The sequence below is a fragment of the Stylophora pistillata genome, chromosome 2 (assembly GCF_964205215.1).
Source record: "Stylophora pistillata chromosome 2, jaStyPist1.2, whole genome shotgun sequence".
Taxonomy (NCBI): Eukaryota; Metazoa; Cnidaria; class Anthozoa; order Scleractinia; family Pocilloporidae; genus Stylophora; species Stylophora pistillata.
Window position 1 is genome coordinate 18,487,105 of NC_142520.1, and position 12,232 is coordinate 18,499,336.

Sequence of the window (12,232 nt, forward strand, 5' to 3'; positions counted from 1 at the left end):
TGAGTCTCCTCCATCAAAAAGGGTTCCCGTAGGCACCTTAACCTTCAATCACTTATCATCCGTTCCGTAGATCTGCTATAACTATATCAATATAGAGGATTGCAGTCCGGATATTATTGCATCGCTCTCACAATAGCAACATAACTTGGAAGGATAGTCAACACCTCCTGATAATGATTGTTTACAGCAACGTGCAGGGTAAGTGGATATTTTGTTCAAAAAGCTGCAGTTTGGATTTAAAATGCGGGACAGTCGAGTTTGCGCGTGCATGTGTATACTTTTGACCAACTGACGGCTCCGTCAAATCTGTGAATTTTACCTTACTTTAAAACTTAATTAAATCGCACTGACTAATTTCTCCGAAAAGTCCTTCGAAGATCGAAAGAACTATACTTTGCCTTCCAAAAGCCAGATTTCGGGTCAATTATTCTGTTTAGTTCACAATTAAAGAACGTGTTAATTTTGACCTATATTTAATCTAGTCGAATCATGTCTAATAACGACCGTCCCGGTCAACAAATCGGCCAACTATCGGTCGACTGTCGACCGACTATAGGCCGACTATCGGTCGACATATCGACCGATAGTTGACCGACAGTCGACCGATATATCGGTCATCTATCGGCCGATATGTCGACCGATGTGTAGCGATCAACTATCGGTCATGTATCGGCCAAGTATCGGCCAAGTATCGGTCAAGTATCGGTCAAGTATCGGTCAAGTATCGGTCAAGTATCGGTCAAGTTTCGTTTAAGTGTCGGTAAAGTATCGATTCAATTACTGACCATATCGATGATCATGTGTACAAAGGGCATAGAAAACAAACTTCAAATGCACCCCTGTAAATCTAAATTGATGTTTATTGGCTCCTCGTATAATTTGAACAATAAGAATACCGAACAATCCGTTGTGGTAAACAACATACCCGTTTCACGAACTTAAACATAAATGCGTGGGAGTTCAGATAGGTGAAAAACTGAGCTGGGATAGTCATATCGATATGATTTCTATGAAGGCCAGTGCGGGTATTGAAGTTATGATATGCATTTCAACATGGGAGTTTTCAGTTTCTAGGATTTCCATTAATTTTATTCTTATGGATTTTATTAAGAGAGTTCTTGGATGAGTTTTTGAGACTAGTTGGTATCCCATTTCAGGTTTTAAGGCCAACAGGTGAAAAAGCCATTTTTTAACATTAAGCGAAGGAATTTTTAGTATAAAAATGCTCATACATTGAAGAACGTGTGCCGTAAGAGTGAACGCTGGAAATTTTCGAAAACAAATTCGAAATATTACTTGGTGCAGAGGTAGCATTGATGTCGTATATTAAATTAGCAATTTTTTCATAATACTGTAATTCTAGTGGAAGAAGTTTTCCTTTCAAAAAAACTGAAAGGGTATTGCATGCTCCCTTACTGGGGCAAAGTGAATAAGACGGAGTAAGCGTTTTTGTGAGACAAGAAGACCATTTAACAAGGTCTTAGATGCAGTTCCCCAAGAAGTTAATCCATACGTTATAAAAGGTGCAATGAGGGATTTATAACTATCAAGAAGAGTTCGATTAGGAACGAAATGTTTTAGCCTCGCAATTAGACCGACAGTTTTACTTAGTTTTAGGGTATAGATATGGTTTTTCCAACTTAGACTAGACTTTAGTTCATAATAGTTAAACTCTTAAGATTATAGACCAACGACATTATTAATCTTGTATTATTAGTTGCAATCTCTTTTTTACGTATGTACAAACACGCCCTCTATGTAAACCAGCTGATTTTTCTTTGGGCTAGCCTGTTTCTTTCATTTAATAAAGTATACCTACCTACCTACCTACCTACCTACCTACCTACCCGCGCTAGGATGTCGATTACTGGTATCGGTTACCGGACAACTCAACCCCTGGACAATTAGCCCCAGACGATTAGCCCCCCGTCTTTGGGCAATTAGCCACCTTTCTCTGTACTATTAGCCCCCAACCCACCATCCATGAAAGAAACTATGCTCTTGCTTTTTACTTTACAAACGTTTCCCTATCATGTATTTTGAATTGAACAATTTTCTTGTTATTTGCTTCTGAATTGGATATATGTTTATCCTTTCGGAGGAGACGTCGAGTAAGCAGATTTATGAACACTGACTTTAACAACAGTTAAGTTTTGTGTTTTACGTTGTCAAACTACGTATACAAAGGAAAGAAAATACATATGTTACAATATTTTACAGATACAGCTAACTACAGGAATTGCGAAAGTTATAAAAAGAAAATCATTCATTAAACTACTTACAATTCCGGTTGCCTTCTCTTCTTACTTTTTGAAGCGAGGCACATATCTATTCATCCTTTTACAAAATATGCGTGTTAGGTAATACGCGTATCTTGAAAAGATAGGCTTAGCGGCTAACAATGAGTTATTAATTCAAGAGGGAAAGTCAAACTTGCTACCACTACAAAAACGAAATTCAAGAGGTAAATTCCAAGATAGCCGATTAAAATGATCATACCGCAACAATAGCAACTTTAATTACGCGATGTTCTAATGTCGACGAAAAGGATGGCGGAGTAATTTAAAACTATGACCTCTTTGTTAAAAGCCGAGCGCACCTCCATTGTTTTTACTGAAAGACTAAAGTAGAACGACAACCCTCAAATATCACTGATTGTTTTAGTCCAGCAACTTAACTTAGCGTATTTCTCAATTCTCAATTCCTAAATTTTGTTTTACGTTACTAGTAAAGCTAGATAATTTTAAAACTATCACCTCTTTGTTAAAAGCCGAGCACGCCGCCAGTGTTTTCACTGGAAGACTAAAGTAGAGCGACAACCCTCAAACGTCACTGATTTTTGTTAGTCCAGCAATTTAACTTAGCGTTATTCTAATTCCTTAGAAGTTATTTGGCAAAATCCATTTTTTCTTCTTTTTTTTTAACGTTACTAGTAAAACTATCTAGTGAAACTAGATATTTTTAAAAACTATCAACCTTTTGTTGAAAGCCGAGCGCGCCGCCAGTGTTCTCGCTGCAAGACTAACTTGTATCCAGAAAAGGGCGCTGGCTGTTATTTTCCCGGGGATAGACTACAGCGATGCTTTAGTCAGCACTAAACTACCAAGCATTGGACGTTACAATGAAAATATTTGTGAGAAGACCTTTAATTCTATTTGAAATGATAAGGGTAACCGGTTAAGAAATCTTTTACCCTCAGCCCATAAGTCGTCTTACCATCTAAGACGATGCAGGCATTTTGAAACACCAAGGTGGAAAACAAATAGGTTCAGGGACACATTTTTAATGAAATCTTGTATTGAGCATAATATTATATAAATATAGCTTTATTAATTTTAATAATAGGTTTTATCATTTTACAGTGTTTAATTTCACTTTTAGGCTTATTATTATTCTTACATTAGTCATACTATTAGATATTCTGTTACAATTTTTGGAAATACGCAATTCAGCCCCTTAGAGCGCTGCCATGTTTTTATTTGTGAAATAAACCTTTACCCAAAAATAAACCTTTACCCCATAGTGAAGGGCATCTTTCCCCTTGGGAGCCCCTGTGATCACCCTCATGAGCACCCTCAAATAATAACCTGTTTCAAATGTTAGGCTATCGAGGTTCTTTTGCAGAGGGGATTAAACGTTTTATTTTATGTGCTTCTTGGTATAGCTAGCACCACATAGCAAATTACTCAATTTTTTAAATAAGTGCATCGTATACTAAATGCGTTATTAAGAGATTATTTGTTGTTAGTCTTTAAAGAAAAGTAAACCGTTAAGAAAACCTTTGAATGTGTGCCAAGAAAATGTTTAAGATAACTTAGCTGTGATAAATTTTGGTTTGTTGTTGCTGTTCTTTAGGCTTTGAATGTAGATGATTATGAAAATAGGATGCTATGCAGTAAGGTTGTTGCAACTTTTTCGAAATAAGAACGAGTAACCAAATATTACTCCTTTTATTAAACATCCACTTTTAAATTACAACAAAAACCTATTTAGATTACGCTGTATAAAAATTAATGATTGAATGCCGAGCATCAATGTGAATCAGTTATTATCGTAATCACCATTATCATCATTAGTTTTACTTGCCGGAAAGTAGAAAGTAGAATGGGGGACTGGACGAGAATGAGGAATATTTCATAAGTCCAAGTATTTTGTTTTTGGCTAATTTTTGAGAAAAAAAAAACAAAAAGAAAAAAATCCTGGAAGAAAAATAAGTTGAAACAAGAATGTTGCTTCACTACCCTCTTAGCGCGAAAGTAGTTCCAGGTTTCAGTTTATTTTTCTCCTGAAAAAATGGTGCCTTTTTAAAGATCAAAGGAGTGATAGTCACTTAAGCTTTTGAAGAAATGAATGCACTCAAAAGCCACCTCCAAATTTGACTTTTAGAATGTAATTTTCTTTTCGGTTGAGAAATTGCAGTAACCGGTAGATATCCTGTAGTAACCGGTATATATCTTGTAGTAACCGGTATATATCTTGTAGTAACCGGTATATATCTTGTAGTAACCGGTATATATCCTGCAGTAACCGGTATATATTTTGTAGTAACCGGTATATATCTTGTAGTAACCGGTATATATCCTGTAGTAACCGGTATACATCTTGTAGTAACCAGTATATATCTTCTAGTAACCGGTATATATCTTGTAGTAACCAGTATATATCTTCTAGTAACCGGTATATATCTTGTACATCATCTATTGGGGAAGATATGACCAATGGTTTTTAAAACAATTGCAAACAGAAGCAGAAGTCGTGCAGCACCTAAAATTTTTGCTGCTCCTAAAATTCCTCTCTAAACCTCTCGAACACGGAGTAACAGTTATATCCCTTCTTTATCGCGCAGAGCCTCCTACCATTTCCCCCTCCAAAGAAATGTGAGCGCGTTCTCGGTTCTCTCTCCCCAGCCTCCTTGTGATGCAATTAGGCCGCTGTGGAGGAGACTGTCTTCAGCCATTTCCAGAGATGATGTTGTACAAGAGTATAAAAACGACAATACCTATGCAATGGGTATTTTATTTTGAGGGCGAAGGAGAGGTCGTAAGATGCGAATAAATGTAAATGACAACTAGAAGATATAACCTACCGCTAATGAAGCAATTGTAAGAACATATCATGCAACACCCTAAAGAGAGGGTTATGAAATCCATGCTGAATACGTTTTTATTTTAAGGAGGCTTCAAAGGATCTTTTCACCGCACGGTTGGTTCCTCGACAGAAACACTCTACTGTTTAAATAGTTCTGAGACCTAAACACTCTATTGTCTTTATTATTCACCACTGAATTTTCTTCCGCCCGCCAGTGGGAATCTAGTCAAAACCCACTAAATGCAGATCAATCAAATAGTTATTCATGCGCACAACCTGTGACAAATGTCAATAATTCGCAACCATACATTGGCTAAATAATACGTTCTACCTGTAAGAGTTAAAAATTTACTGCTTTTCCGATCTCCGTAACTTCGCGGCCGTCAAATCATTCAAAAGTTTTCACGGATGAGTCCTATCCCTCCGGGTATTTTCCACGGACGGGCACTATATATATCTTATTAGACGTTTTGTTGTGTAGTATCGCTGAGTATTTTTACGAATTGTGCCGTATTTTTCTAATAATTGTTTTTCAAATTTTTTTAAATTTTTTTTTATCAATTTTTTTTTATTTTTTTAATATTTTTTTCTAAATATAGACTAGTGAGCAGCACTTCTGCGAACAGTAGTTGTAAAACTTCTTTTATTTTCCAATGCGTTTCGTCTAACTGTCGTAGACTTCTTCAGGGAGTTTTACAAGTATGACTAAACGCCTGTATTTATAAGCCTAAGTTACAGGGGCCGACGACAGTAAAGGCTTGGCCGGACTTACGAACAGGAACAGGCGAAGTCGTGAAAAATTTGTGAAAAATTAAACACGTGTAAGGCAAGGTGAGAAAAATATTTTGGGGGCCACGGTTTAGCTTAAACCGTGGCCCCCAAAAACTTACCAACATAGATTAGCTATTGGTACAGTTTTCATGTAACACACAGTACAATCTAAGTCTGGCAGATTATTACTGATAACCTTCTTAATACGGGCTTGACTGCAGTTGAATGTAGTCTTATAGACAAGAGTCCTGTTTGGCCGAGATCTGTGTTTAGGTGGCCGGGAGATCCAAGTCTCCCTCTCGTGGTAACGCACACCGTGAAACAGCGGCAGTAAAAACTTAAAAGGATAGCCTCTAAGTCGCAGTCCCTTCCAAAACGGTTTTAGCTACCGTGGCCCCCAGAATATATTTCTCACCTTGTCTTACACGTGTTAAATTTTTCAAAAATTTTTCACAACTTCGCCTGTTCCTCTTCGTGAGTCCAGCCAAGCCTTAAGGGTCATCAGCCTGTGTAACCTTGGGTTATAAATACAGGCGTATAGTTATACTTGAAAAAGTACCTGAAGAAGTCTACGACAGTTAGACGAAACGCGTAGGAAAATAAAAGAAGTTTTACAACTACTGTTCGCAGAAGTGCTGCTCACTAGTGTATATTTAAAACTTTTTTTAAAAAAATAAAAAAAATATATTAAAAAAACTATAAAAAAGTTAAAATACAATGAGTAAAAATACTTAGCAATACACAGAAGTATGTGAAGCGAAACGGAATTGGCGCGTTGTCGTGTTGCTGTTCCTATTTTCTTCAATAAATGAAGAAATTTCCAGGTCGTCTAGCTGTTTTTCTTCATTGGCTTCATCTAATAAACCTGGCTGTATATTTGCCAGCCATTCTGACTCTTTGTCGTCGGATATATGATTCAAATTGTCGGCCATTCTTTTTTCGTAACTACAATTCAACTCTTCGCTTGCGCGATGCGAGAAAACCTGTTTAACCGGTACTCTAGAGCACAAATACCGCGTGATATTTGTACTCGTTAATGGCGCTATTTGTACTTTTTGAAGTGTAGTTGGATAATAAAGGCTGACAGTGTCTCTCCACAGATGAACACTAGCGCGTCACGTGATCAGTTTAAACCAATAAGAATCGGAGAAAATTTAGCGGTGAACTATAAGGGCTGATAGTGTCTCCACGGATGAACACTATCGCGTCACCTCATCAATTTAAACCAATAAGAATCGGAGAAAATTTAGTGGTGAACTATAAAGGTCTGATAGTTGCTCCTTGGAAATTTGATGTTCTTAAAACCAGCATATTAGGCCCCGAAGCTTCGCTTCTTGGGAAAATATTTGTTTGAAGAACATCAAATTTGCGCTCGGCTACTATGAGCCGAAAGTTCCTAGACAGAAACACTCCATTGTGAAATAGATTTAGCCAAGCCTAAAAGCGGACCTCGCATTACTTTTTCCACACGTTTCAAGGGCACAACGCCTTGCCTTTTATACTGGGGAGATGTAGTTGCTGTAATTACTTTGAGTGTGTGTATTCTTCTTTCTTTACGGGTGTGTGTGCGTGTGTCTAGTTGTCTTTTTTGTTATTTTAATTTTTTTTTTAAATTCCTATTTTGTATATAAAAGTAAGAAAATGCTTTAAATAAATTTATCAAAAAGAAAAAAAAAAGAGCAATCGGAGCCGAAACTGGTCAAAAAGGAGGATGATAAAGTTGAAACCACATGAAAAAAGTCACTCGGTAGGTTTTAAGTGGATAACTCTGAGTGCTACGGTTTGTTTCGCATTGGATTTGATTTTTAATAAAATGAAATGAATGAGAACTTTCCCAAACAACTCACAGGAAGATGAAAAGGAGAATGAAATCATTGTTGGATCCAGGATTGTGAACATTGACATTTTTATGAAAGGAAAATAGAGAAGTGTAAGTTGTTGCCTTAAAAATAAACATAATGTTTAAGTGAACAGAGATCAAGAAAGTGTAGGCGAGATTTGATTCACAAACGGCAGAATCAGAAGAAAATATTTATCTCAAACTTGTGAGAAAGATTGTTGATACCTCTCTAAAAAAGTTGTATATTACAGCTAACAAAGTGAAACTTGCATTTTTTAAGAAAGAATATACTGCTAATGAAGCAATTGTAAAAACATAACAAGAAACACCCCGAAGCAAGGGTTACGTAACCCATGAGAAATATATTACTTCGCTGTAAGGCCTTGGAATTCGCTGAAGGAGGCGACACGCGCAAAGAGAAATTTAAACTGGATTCCAAATGCAGATACAAAATTTACATCCTAAGTATGAGGTAGTCGTATTATTTATTACAAGTTTACATCTTTTATCGTAGGATAGCCCCCTCCCACGGGGGGATGAGTATTGGTCAAGTGTCGGTCAAGTATCGGTGCTGTATTGGTCAAGTATCGGTCATGTATCGGTCATGTATCGGTCATGTATCGGTCATGTATCGGGCGAGTATCGGTCGAGTATCGATGGTGTTAGAATGTATCCATCGACAGGGCTAGCGACCGACTTTCGGTTGCTAGTCGGCCAAATATCGGTCGCCAGTCGGCCGACTACCGTCCTACTATCGATCGACTACTGGCCGACTATCGACCGACTATCGGTTGATATATCGGCCGACTATCGATCGCTGTATCGGTCAAGCATCGGTCAGGTATCGGTCATGTATCGGTCGAGTATCGGTCGAGTATCGATAGTGTAAGAATGTATCGGTCGACACGGTTATCGACCGACTATCGGTTGCGAGTCGGTCGACTACCAGCCGACTATCGATCGAGTACCGGCCGACTATCGACCGACTATCGGTCGATATATTGGCCGACTATCGGCCGACATATCGACCGATTGTCGGCCGATATATCGACCGACCGTTAGTAGACATGATCCATCTAGTCAGAAGAAGGACGGATGGATTCGATCAGATTGTGTATACAAACAATCAAGAATTGCTCAAATTGCTGTCAATCTAAATTTTAATGTGGTTGCTTTTCAAGACTTGGTACTTTTTATCGGTCCAAGTGTTTTCATTGGTGCGCGATACTCCGAGACTCGTCTGAAATTTTGAGCTACTAAAATGGCATTTTGGCGTTATTATCGAATTTCTCGAAAATAAATCGATATTCAGCCAAAGGAGGGATTCAGTGGTTTGTTTCACTGTAAGGTCCACCGAACTTGAGGATATGAGCCGAATCAATTTTTTGACCGCTGCCACGATATTTCGAAAATGTTCCATTTTCGGCCGCATTTGCTCTTTAAGGATAAAAAGGATTGAGGAGTCAAATGACTCATCAGCAATAAGTATAAACCTACATAAAGAAGAACTAAAATCTCCTTTTATGAGGCCGACTTGTTCAAAGTTTATAGAAAAAACGACGTACGTTTTGGTTTGTTTTGACACGCGCAGAAATAAATATGCCAGTTAGCTGCACTCGTTCCGAATTGTAATGATGATTTTGCAACCAAATATTTTCACAAGACATTGCACAGTTAAAATTCTCAATATGAAGGGCAAAGCTTGTACACTCATAGAAAATTAGTCAATAGCCCACTAGGAGCCCGTAATGTCATTTTCTTTGTAAGCTCCTAGTACTATCCTTAAGTTCCACTGAGAAACTTAACGAAGCGCTTCCAATGTGGCTATATGACGTCACATTGGCAGTGACCATTTGACGGCGACTTATACCAGAGAACAAAAGAGTTACCTCCTCCCTCCTAGGTAATATAGATGATTACTAAAATTATCATTATAGACCCACACCTCATTTACTATGTGTAATGTAAAGAATTGTACCTTGTGTGGTATGAAGGCTGATATAGTGTACTTCATGGATGTGTCCCAACACAAGTGTCCTGCTTTTGTCAACAGGACATTGTGGCCGTAAAATGACATCATGAGCAGGGGAAAGACTGCTGACAACATGAATGCAAGTTTTGTAGCAGTTTGCGGCGGCATATAGAGTAACATGGTCACCCCAAGCGCCATCTTGTTCCATGTACGTTAAGTAATCAGCCCATGATTGATGTCCATGGACGAAGTGAAACAGATCTGTTTCATCCGGCTGTGAGAGTAGTGAAATAGTGAACAAACTTAGAGTGTATAGTTAATGGTACAATGGACCAAGTTGAGTGCGTTGGAAGGAGTCATCGTATGAGTAAATAAACAACGAGATACTAAACAACAGTAAATGCGGATAATAACCAATCAGAGTAACGAACATAAGGATCTACATTGGATTTAGCGGTCTCAACTCCGGCATTTTTTCTTTTGAAACATCGAATATCAGGTGTCCACCTTATCCAGAGTCAAGGTTATCCAATTAGTATTGACCTGTCAGGGGGCGATTCAAGTGCAAAGTACTTTAAAAAAAACCTTGGGTTGCCTGCTTTCTTCATAGGATAAAGCCCTTATCACAAGGAGGTCTAAATTCATCCGTGACCCGGACATGGTCTCTACTAAAAATCTTGAACCACACAGCGTTTTTTTACAGGCAACCCAGAAATATTAAACAACTATTCTTCGAAATAAAAGTGAATAGGGGTACGTATTTACTGAGGCGAGTGGTTAAGATAGAGTATAAGACGTCAACTTACTAGTTCAGGGTTTTTTCTGAGGTACTGGGCCAATATTTGTCTTAATTCGCCATGTTTGATTTTGATTCCCAAAGCAATTTCCAGTTGATCTGACAAAGCATAGAACATACAATTTCCTGATCCTTCATTGTCGACAATTCTAAAGCCCTTGTCTGAAGCAATTTTCTTCAACTCAAGTTTTAGGTCTGTCTTTTCATTCACTCTCCTTGCGTCGAGTTGCATCTGCTGAAGTTGAGCAATTAATTCAACCGAACCTAAGTGGACAAACGGATGAATACCATTGCTATCGATGGAGCAAATAGTTATTTTTTAGTTAGACCTATTTATCACGTAGTAAATTCGAAAACTTGAAACATTGAATGGTTATTGTCAATACACCAAACGAGATCTGTGCCATATGGATAACGAGGATAAATTCCTCAGACAATAAAAGGTAGATGTTACTTATGTAAAGGGATGATAACACCAAATCTCTTCCCACCTATGTCATATGAGGAAACCATAGCTTAATCTTTAATTTATTTAAAGTGCACATAGGTAATATATCAGAGCAAACAAGAAATCCCATGGTTTCACTCTAGATGTATCAATATTTTCAAGACCTACCGTTTCATAGATTAATGAATTCTAATAGGAATTATTGAGTTCAGAGCTTTCCCATTTCATTGTCCACTTTAATAATTGTGAAATGACGTATCAGTGTAAATAAGTATGCAAATAGTTTGGATTTATTATCCAACTACACTTAGACGAGTACAAATAACGCCATAGACAAGTACGAATATCGCGCGGTATTTGTACTCGTCTATTGTAGTACCGGTTAAACACGTTTTCTCGCATCACGCAAGCGAAGAATTGGATTGTAGTTACGAAAAAAAAAAAAAAGCCAGTGGCGGACAATTTGAATCATATTTCCGACGACGAAGAGTCAGAATGGCTGGCAAATATAGGTCCCAGTTCATTAGATGAATCGAACGAAGAAAAACAGCTTGACGACCAGAAAATTTCTTCATTTAATGAAGAAAATAGAAACTGCGACACAACAACGGGCCAATTCCGTTCCGCCTCGTATACTTCTGTCACGCACTCCCCGTAAATAAAATCCGTGAGATTCGTCGCACAGAAATGACAGTTTGGCGTGTTGGATAATAAATAACTTATTAGGCTTTTGTTGTGTAGTATCGCTGAGTATTTTCACGTGTTATTTTCATTTTTCCTCGCCCTACGGGCTCGTTAAAATACGGCACAACTCGTAAAAATACTCAACAATACTACACAACAGAACGTCTAATAAGATATATATATATCAACAAAGTTGAAATGGTAAATTGGCCACCGTAACGATTACAAAAGCTGACGTTTCGAGCGTTAGCCCTTGGTCGGAGCGAATATAGAGGAATTGTGGGTTGTGTGTACTTTTAAAGGCAGAAAATGGAGCTACGTTATTGGTGGGAACATGGCAACGAGAAAAACACGAATAAATAAGTATACAGATGGAGTACAGACCTGGTTGCGGAGCAGGCAGTTTAGGGGCTTCTACTTCTGGGATCTCGTCGTGTTTTATTTCTTGCATTTCAATCTGTTCTCCTATGAGGATAAAAGTGCAAAAAAAATAGGACTACGAAATGGAAGAAAAGAAACGAAAGAAATTTATTACACGCAGAACCCCGCCGAAGAGGGGAGAAAGCTTTTTATATCTAATTACACTGGAAATACTCATATTTTACCGTTGTTAGCGCCTTCATCTTCACTTCC